Below are 10,461 nucleotides of genomic sequence, written 5' to 3'. Positions count from 1 at the left end.
TTATTTGAATTTCTGGAGTCCAGCTTCATGAATTATTTGTATATATTAGATATTAGTCCCCTATCAGATTTAGGATAGGTAAAAAAATCCTTCACCATTCTGTTGGTGGCCTTTTTGTCTTATTGACAGTTTCTTTTTCCTTACAGAAGCTTTGCAATTTTATGAGGTCCCATTTGTCGATTCTTGATCTTACAGCACAAGCCATTGCTGTTCTGTTTTGGAATTTTTTTCCCTGTGTCCATATCTTCGAGGCTTTTCCCGACTTTCTCCTCTATAAAGATCAGTGTCTCTGGTTTTATGTGGAGTAGCTTGTGTTTTAACAGGGGAGTTGAGTCCATTAATATTGACAGATACTAAAATGAAATGACTGTTGGTTCCTAATACGTTTTTGTAGGTGGCTTTATGTGCTTGTGGTTTTCTCCTTTTGGCTTTGTGAGATGCTTAATCTCTTGCCCTTTCTTTGGTGCAGGTACCTTCCTTGTGTTGGAGTTTTTCTCCTAGGAAACTCTGTAGGGATGGATTGATATATAATGTTTAATTTTTTTCCTGGAATATTTTGTTTTCTACATCTATTTTGATTGAGAGTTTTGCTGAGTATAGTATCCTGAGCTGGCATTTGTGTTCTCTTAGAGTCTGCATGACCTCAGACCAGCCTCTTCTAGCTTTCATAGTCTCGGCTGAGAAGTCTGGTGTGATTCTGATAGGTCTGCCTTTGTATGTCACTTGGCCCTTTTCCCTTGAAGCTTTTAATATACATTCTTTGTTCTGTGTGTTTAGTATTTTGATTATTATATGATGAGAGGATTTTCTGGTCATATTTATTTGGTGCTCTATAGACTTCTTATACCTTTATGGCCATGTCATTCTTTAGATTGGGAAAGTATTCTTCTATGAGTTTGAAGACATTTTCAGGTCATTTGATCTGGGAATCTTCCTTCTCCTTTATTCTGATTATTATTAGAATTAGTCTTTTCATTGTGTCCTGAATTTCCTGGATGCTTTGGATTAGGGTTTTTTTTTTTTTAATGTTTTAAATATCCTTTGACAGTTATTTCTATCTCTTCTATGGTATCTTCTACACCTGAGACTCTCTTTTTTATCTCTTGTATTCTGTTGGTGATACTTACATCTGTAATTCCTGACCTCTTTCCTAGGTTTTCCATTTCCATGTTTGCCTCCATTTTTTGTTTTCTTTATTGTTTCTATATTTTGGTCTTGGATTGCTTTATTCAATTCCTTCACCTGTTTACCTTGTTTGTTTGTTTTTTTCCTGTATTTCTTTCAGTGAGTTATTGATATCCTCCCTAATGAATTCTATTATCTGCCTGAGATAGGGTTTTAGGACAGATTCTTGACTTTCAGGTGTGTTGGTGCAGGTCTTGAGGTGGTGGGAGAACTGAGTTCTGATGATGCCCACATATATTGGTTTCTGTTGCTTATAGTCGTGGACTTGCTTCTTGCCATCTAGTTACCCCTGGTGTTTGTTGGTCTGGGTGGCTCTATCTGGAATATGCCTCTTTTGTCTCTAGATTTCTTAAAGTCTTCTGATAGACCTGCAACCCTGGCTGTTATAGACCACCTGTGGAGCCTTTCAACTGGGGGTCTCTTCAGAGGGGTAGAGAACCTGCTGATTTGTTGTCCTGGCTGCAGTAGATCTCCCCTCTTCGGGGGCCCTACAGTCTGTTGGGTCTTCAGTGGAGCACTCAAGCTGTTGTTCTGTGTGAAGATGTTCCTTGGAGGAGGGCGGGAGGGGGGTTATAGACTGTTGTTTTTGTTTCACTGTGTTTAGTAGAAATCCAGGGAGGCTTTCAGTCTGTCCAGTCAGTTGCCCTGCATGCCTTCAAGCTGTGGTGTCAACTGCTCTGAGTTCAGTGGATCATCTAGGGTGGCTCAAGTTATGGTGTCTTCACAGAAGCAGACCAGCTAGCAGTCAACTGCTCTGAATACAGGGGATCCTCAACTACTCTGAATACAGCCTATGCTCATCTGCTCTGAGTGTAGTACATCCTCAACTGTTCTGAGTACAGTGGATCCTCTAGGATAGGTCAAGATATGGTGTCTTCACAGGAACAGACCAACTAGTAGTGGCAGAAAGGACAAGGGGGAAGGGGCAGAAGGAGAGTGGTATTCAGGAGGGTGGGTTTTTTCCCATCAATATGCTTTGAGAAAATCGCTATGGACTTTTATATTCCTTAAGGATTACTTTGAGTACTCATTATTATTGCCTTTACATATTTAAAGCTTTTCTTCATATATATAACACATTTGGCAATTTTAGACCAGTATTTTTAAAATGAGCTAGCAGAATACTTATTAAATATATTTTCTTAGGGGAAAAATTCTATGCATTGCTTCAGTTACTGCCACTCTAAACATGATAGCAGTCACTTTGTAGTGAGCTTTGACTATGTTTGTGGGAGGAAAAGTTTCTAGCACTGCTAGGAACAAAGGTCTTAGACTTCTTCATTTGTTCAGCAGCCTATGTTAAAATGTATTCTTGTATTTTATTTAGCACATGCTACCATTGTTATATAACTGTGTAAGATCAAGTATACCAAAATAGTGATTATGAACCAGTCCTGAAAAATGATCACTTTTGTCTCAGAAAGAACCAGGAGATTGTTTATGTCTTCAACTAAATTTTCTTTTGACCTTGATGTAATATAAGATCTTCTTAAACAAGTTCCTACATTTTATTCTGTCCTACTGAATTTTCAAAATATATACCATTAAAATAAGTTGTATATTTATACAAGCTTTCCTCAAATTTAGTAGTAATTATGCAACTGGATATTTTCGTATTTGCTTATATGATGTTTGATGTATGACAGTATCATCTCACTAATGGTCACAAAATGGAATGTTTACCTTTATAATTACTTGAATTTCAATTTTCTAAAAATAAACTTAATTGCTTTTTTTTTTAATCTACAAAACATATACTAGACAATGTCTAGATACTCAGTAGTTTAGAGTAAGCTCAAAGTTCACAGTCATTTATCCCTCAAAGTCCAAAGGATCAAACACTTTCTTCTGGCCAATGACAGCAACTGCACTCATGTGAACAAACCTATGTATATATCCAACTATTCATCTATGCATATAATGTAAAAATATTTAACCACATAAAACAAAAATATGCACAAAGCCTTAAGACATGAAGTAATTAACTAAAAGGTAGTCATGCTTGTTGTATTCACAACTTTAAATGTTTTCATAAGTAGAGCATTCTTTTTAGCTATTCTGAATATGAATCAGATCAATTGATATTGTTACTTCAGCTTTGAAGGAATTTAATATTAACAGAAAACTATGTATTGGCACAATATACAACCATAGTAATTAGAGGTACCTCAGTCTTTTCAAATTTTACATAGATGATTCAAATGTGACCATCTCCGTATTTCACAGAAGACATGTTCAAAATAGTAGCATGATCTCTGGACAAGTAACTGCTTTGGTGATAAACTGTATTCCATCATCTGTGGGCTTTTCTATCTTAGAACCATCACCAGTTCTATCCTTCCATTATGGGCACAGAATTTGGAGGTATTTGCTTTCTAGGCCTTCATTCACCATCTCTTTCCTGGACTCAGGTTCACATTTCCTTCTGGAATCAGTAGCAGTTTCTCTTATGGCATGCAATTGGTGTACTTCCTATATCTGTATATCTTCTTTCATTTTACTGTGTTGGGGTCAACTGTATGCTGTTTGACCAGACTAAGCAAGTAAACACCTTGATTCTGTTGCCTGTCCCTAATGTAGTGTTCCAGTGTAAAAGACTTTGGTGTTCTATTAAATACTTTTAGTACTTTGGAAGTATACTCATCCATCCATCCATTTATAAGTATATCTATCTATCTATCTATCTATCTATCTATCTATCTCTTATCTATCTATCTATCTATCTCTCATCTATCTATCTATCACCTCTATCGTTTATCTATCTACATATCCATTATGTTAGGGTAATGCATCTGAGAAATTCAGATTCTGGTTAAATATTAGACAATCCAGTTCTACCTTCTATCAATGGTGAGGCTAAAGAAATCAGCAACAAATCAGCAGATAAGATACATGCTTGCATCCTCATTGTAGTCCTTCTTCTTATACGTCATAGGATCAAGCACAGTAGGTTGGGAATACTAGTCAATTCTGCTGTTATATTAACACAATTAATTTAGAAATTACTTTTGAGCTTCTATTTTTTTTTTTTTTTTTTGGTTTTTCAAGACAGGGTTTCTCTGTATAGCCCTGGCTGTCCTGGAACTCACTTTGTAGACCAGGCTGGCCTCGAACTCAGAAATCCGCCTGCCTCTGCCTCCCAAGTGCTGGGATTAAAGGCGTGCGCCACCACCGCCCGGCTACTTTTGAGCTTCTATGTTTTCTGTACAATAGTTTGTATTTTTACCATTGATTTCCAACTTATTTTTTTCAAAATAGAGCTGTAGACGGTGTATATATTCCTTCCTGCTTGTCTTTGGGGTAGCTTTCTGTAAAATAGATAGAATACTAGATAAGTAAGGAAAAAGAAAAGAACAGGGGCATCAAATTTTAGAGGTATACAATTTAGAACACACTAGAAAAAAAGCACTATACAGAGCAGGTAAAGTTCAGAGTATGTGCAAGGAGCATTTTGTGTGCTGACCTCTTGCTTCCTCAAGACATCAGTCTCCTCCTGATGTCCTGATGTTCCTGATGAGGAAGGGAAAAAGAAGCTGGATGCTTGTTCTGCCACTGCCTTTTTCTACTCTTGCTTGCATGGGTTGTGAGGAAGACTTTAAAATGATAACCTAGATATCTCTTCTGGAGAGAATAATGCTAGCCTTATTTTTTGAAATAAATGAATTTTTTGAAAAAAAATGGGTTTTGCTGGAAGCAGAGCTATTGTTTAGGGACACCTGTTTTAGGCTATGTTTTCTCCTCCAGATCTAAGAAACATTTAAGAACCAGAAAGGACCTTTTGTTGTGGGTTTTCATTGGTACTTATCCCTTACAGAAACCTTTCAGAAGGAGTTGTGCCATGAGATTGCGGACAATATTTCATTTACTGTCTATTTATTTTCATTCCCTGTTAATCAATGCTATTTTATGAGTTGTAAAGAGAATCATGCTAGACATCTTATATAAAAAATCTATTTAATTAAAAAATATAACTGTATTATTAGTTTGGTTTTGATAAGTTAGAATTGAAAGGAATCTCAGCATGATCTTATTGTAGCTCAGTTTTTGGATACCCTATATCAGGAAAACAAAGCCCAGAAGTGTAACAGTCTGTGGCTAAACCAGTTTGTGAGAGTATTTTATCAAACATATACACACACATATCTTATGGTAATTTCTATCCATTCTTGTTGTTTTTACTGACATATTATCCACAGAGAATTATATTCTACTTGAAAGCTGTGCAAATTTCTTTCTTGAATATTCATCACATTAAGTACCACACATTCCCCGAGAATGTACTGTGAAGTAATTCATGCATACTCTCAGATCATTCCTCTCATGCACTGGCCATATTCTACTCATGTGCTGGGGAACATAACATAAAAGCGAGTGTGAAACTTCTTTAGTCAGTTTCCAGCACTTTAAAACATTTAGTCAGACTGGAAAGGTGAGTGGAACCAGACAACATGACTGGAGTTTGATCATTAGAACTCCATCAAAACACAGATACACAGACACACACACACACACACACACACACACACACACACACACACAGAGAGAGAGAGAGAGTGTAGATGGAGATGGGGAGAGAAAGAATTTCAAAAAATGAAACTGAGCATTGTTTAGCAGTCTCTTTAACAAGTTAAAGAAATGACCATGATCATTACAAGAAAAAGTCAGTCCATACAGATGCGATCATCCTATCCTTTTCAAGTAACATACTGACTGACTGTTTCAAGGCTCACTTTCTTTCATTGCTCAAGGTCCTTCCAGATAAACAAGCAAATCTGTTCCACTGTATTTCTGTGGTACAATACAGTAACCATACTGTCAACCTTTCTTTCTTTGTTATATGCCTCCCTGTTTCCATCTCTCCACAACTCAACCAGAGATGTGTGTTTGTTTTGTTTTTTCTTGGTTTTGATTTTTTTGAGACAGGGTTTTTCTGTGTAGCTCTGGCTGTCCTAGAACTCACTTTGTAGACCAGGCTGGCCTCGAACTCAGAGATCCGCCTGCCTCTGCCTCCCAAGTGCTGGGATTAAAGGCATGCACCACCACGCCCGGCTGAGATGTGAGTTTGAAAAGAGATATTAACTCTCTCGAGGATATCCCCAAATGAAAGCTCTTTTAGGAGTTAAGTCTAATCATTCAGCAGCAGCTCTTTAAACAGTAAAAGAGAAGAAATCTTTTCATTTTTTTTTTGTAATCAGGATGTTATGTACTTGTACTATAAGCCTCCTGTGGTATAGAAAACTAAAGAAATTCATACCAACTTCTTAATTTTATTCAGCATTTTTTTCTCTCTCACACATCCTAGTCTTAGTATAAATAAGATTTTCCTTTAGAAAAGACAAAGAATCTCTGCACACTCTCCTTAGATGCAGTATTTTAGAATCAGTTTGCCTGATAAGGATGTTTTAACAGAAGGAAGACTATACTATAGGATGAAGTGAGGTGAAAAGCAGGGCCAACAATAAAAAGACATCAAGAGGCAAGATTCTATGACTATCGTCTAATAAGTTAATTTGCCTCTTAGGAGAAAGCTGAATTGGAAATTTTCTGAATAAAACAATATTCAATTTTAATATGTATGTACACAAAAGGCACACCAAAAGATGATTTTCTAGTATATCATGGTAAATCCATGGGTTATAATATCTCAGGAGGGTTTTTGTTGTTGTTGTTGTTGGTTTTTTTTTTTTTTTTTTTTTTTTTTTTGTTTTTCAAGACAGGGTTTCTCTGTGTAGCCTTGGCTGTCCTGGAACTCACTCTGTAGGCCAGGCTGGCCTTGAACTCAGAAATCTGCCTGTTTTTGCCTCCCAAGTGCTGGGATTAAAGGCGTGCGACACCACTGCCCAGAATCTCAGGAGAATTAAACTAGGGTATAAACTTAAATGAAAAACCTGAAAGCTTTTTAATTTGTGGCATGAATAACATTTAAACTTAAAAAGATAAATGTGGGAACTAGGATTTTAAAATTCCAACCTAGTTTTTATCTAGTTGTGTTAAAATCTTATTGAAAGATGTAGACTTGAGTTGTGCAGTATTCAGAGGCCTAGTTATCTTTCACAAGCACACGTGCGTGTTTGCATGCACACACACACACACATACATTTATGCATCAAGAACAGCAGGAATTGTTGATGCAGGCATATCACTTGTGAAACAAATTTATCAATGCTTTCTTGAATAAATATTTGTTAATGTGACAAATTGTTAACTGGGATAATACACCTCTTTTCATGCCCCAGAAGAGAATTCAGTATTTATTTCAGTGAAACCTAATTTCAGGTGCTAAGTTTTTCTCAAGAAAGAGAATGAGTCATAATACCTTTTTTGCTGTGTTGGAAAGAATATGAGGTCTGGTGTGGTGTGAACAGGATATACATTTCAAACCAATTGATATTATAGTTCTCAAGGTTTCTTGAATTGCTGCTTCAGTAGCATGTCTGCCAAGATGAGGCTGTTCCTATTTGCTTCTTGAAAATAGATACAGAGGTCAGGAAATTAAGTCTTTGGTGATGAACACCTCATCTTGCTTTTTTCTACTTAGATGTAGTGAATTGATTATAGTGTTTTTCTCTCCCTGGATTCCTTGGTACAAGGTGTGTTAATCTTTTATTGCCTGTTTAGTCACATTGGAAAGAAAGCAAGTGATACAGAGAGGTTCAAGATAGGAAACTAGAGTTTCAGAGAAAACAGTCAAGTGCTTTTATATTGCTATGGAATGCAGGTATTTCTATTAATTATGATCATTATAGTTAATCTCTAATATGCATTTCAACTAGAGAAAAGATGTGTTTGTACAATTTTTAAAAGACAAAATCATTCCATAATAGAAGATTTAGAAACTATGGAAATTTTCTTTTAAGTACTTTTAGATTTATTTTATTTTATTTTATTGTATTATTTTATGTTGTTAACAGTTCAACACTAAGTGTATTTAGACTGCAGTTCTGAAGTTGTAGACTTTGTAAAGCATGGCCACAATATCGTTTTTGTGAAAAAAAATGTAGAAACTGTTTGAATGAGAAAAAAAAATTCAAAAAGAGCAACATGAATCAATCATTTAATATTCTGTGAATAGCCTGATACAGAATTTAAAAGTGCAAAGAGGATGGGGTCCTTCAGGTGGCTTTTCAAGGGTCAAGAGTGATATTTACCTGAGTTTCCTGTGTTAAGTGAGACAAAAAGTTTTGGTTATATTAATTTAAATGTTGCAATCATTTTGTGATTATACAGGGATATTCCTTAAAAGCCATTTTAGTTGTTGCAGATCATATTGATTTACTTTGAACTGAAACTAGTAACCTAGATCTTTCTTCTCACTTCTGAAATTCCTTGACATGTATTTGTAATTTTATGATAATATAAATGTGAATCTATCATTTTTAGTCATATAAATAATGGTAAATAAAACACAAAATAGGTTTGAAACTAAATTTAATTTAATTTGTTGATTGGATCAACAAAAAAGTGAGGAAGTATAAAATTAGTGGTTTTCAGCACCGGGTCACCTTGGGCGCGGAGTTGGCGGACACAACCCCTAAGGTCCCTAGAGGACTCTCCACTCGATCTTATGACTACCTGTGAGTGGAACACATCTTCTGTTCCATTCCAATCACACGGGACCTGAGACAGCATTAGAGAAACAAAACCCGGACTGACCAGGGTCACAAGTCCCTTCAGGTTGGTGCCAACAACGGGTCACCTGGGCAAGGAGTCAGAGGACACCCCCAAGTTCCCTGGAGGACAGCTTCTGAGGCAGACTCCATTTCAGACTCCAGACATCTGGGCACCTTCCCTGCCAGAGGACAGGTGTCCTCCCCACCAGGGAGGGCTTTGCCAGAGCCCCTGGGGAAGCCATCTTGGTTCCTGGATCCCTCTGAAACTAGTCTGTAACAGGTGAGAGTGTGGACTACAGAACCTAACAGCTTCTGGAACAGGCCCTGTTTCAGGCCTTCATCTTCTGCCAGGAGGCAGAACCAAATGCCAAATACCTGTGCACCTTCCTTGCAAGAGGAGAGCTTGCCTGCAGAGAGTGCTCTAACCACTGAAACCCGGGAGACAGCTAGTCTCCCAGGTCTGCTGATAGAGGCTAAGGGAATCATGGGAGGAACAAGCTCTAGCCAGGGACAACTATAACAACTAACTCCAAAGATTACCAGATGGTGAAAGGCAAACATAAGAATCTAACTAACAGAAACTAAGAACACTCACCATCATCAGAACGCAGCACTCCCACCTCACCAAGTCCTGGGCACCCAAACACACCCGAAAAGCTAGACCTGGATTTAAAAGCATATCGCATGATGATGGTAGAGGACATCTAGAAGGACTTAAAGAAATAGAGGAGAACACTGCTAAAGAATTACAAGTCCTTAAAGAAAAACAGGGAAACACAACCAAACAGGTAGAAGTCCTTAAAGAAAAACAGGAAAGCACATCCAAACAGGTGATGGAAATGAACAAAACCGTACTAGACCTAAAAAGGGAAGTAGAAACAATAAAGAAAAGCCAAAGTGAGGCAACGCTGGAGATAGAAACCCTAGGAAAGAAATCTGGAACCATAGATGTGAGTGAGCATCAGCAACAGAATACAAGAGATGGAAGAGAGAATCTCAGGTGCAGAAGATTCCATAGAGAACATCGGCACAACAATCAAAGACAATACAAAGTGCAAAAAGATCCTAACTCAAAACATCCAGGAAATCCAGGACATAATGAGCAGACAAAACCTACGGATAATAGGAGTTAATGAGACTGAAGATTTTCAACTTAAAGGGCCAGCAAATGTCTTCAACAAAATTATAGAAGAAAACTTCCATATCCTAAAGAAAGAGATGACCATGAACATACAAGAAGCCTACAGACTCCAAGTAGACTGGAGCAGAAAAGAAATCCCTCCTGACATATAATAATCAGAACAACAAATACACTAAATAAAGATAGAATATTAAAAACAGTAAGGGAAAAAGGTCAAGTAACATATAAAGGCAGGCCTATCAGAATTACACCAGACTTTTCACAAGAGACTATGAAATCCAGAAGATCCTGAACAGATGTTATACAAACAGAAAGAGAACACAAATGCCAACCCAGGCAACTATACCCAGCCAAACTTTCAATTACCATAGATGGAGAAACCAAAGTATTCCATGACAAAAACAAATTCACACATTATCTTTCCATGAATGCAGCCCTTAAAGAATAATAACAGGAAAGAAAAAAAAAAAAAAAAAAGGACGGAAACCCGGAAACCACATCCTAGAAAAAGCAAGAAAGTAATCC

The sequence above is a fragment of the Mus caroli genome, chromosome 9 (assembly GCF_900094665.2).
Source record: "Mus caroli chromosome 9, CAROLI_EIJ_v1.1, whole genome shotgun sequence".
In the NCBI taxonomy this organism is placed as follows: domain Eukaryota; kingdom Metazoa; phylum Chordata; class Mammalia; order Rodentia; family Muridae; genus Mus; species Mus caroli.
The sequence above is the reverse complement of the archived record's forward strand: the minus strand, read 5'-3'. Positions refer to the sequence as shown.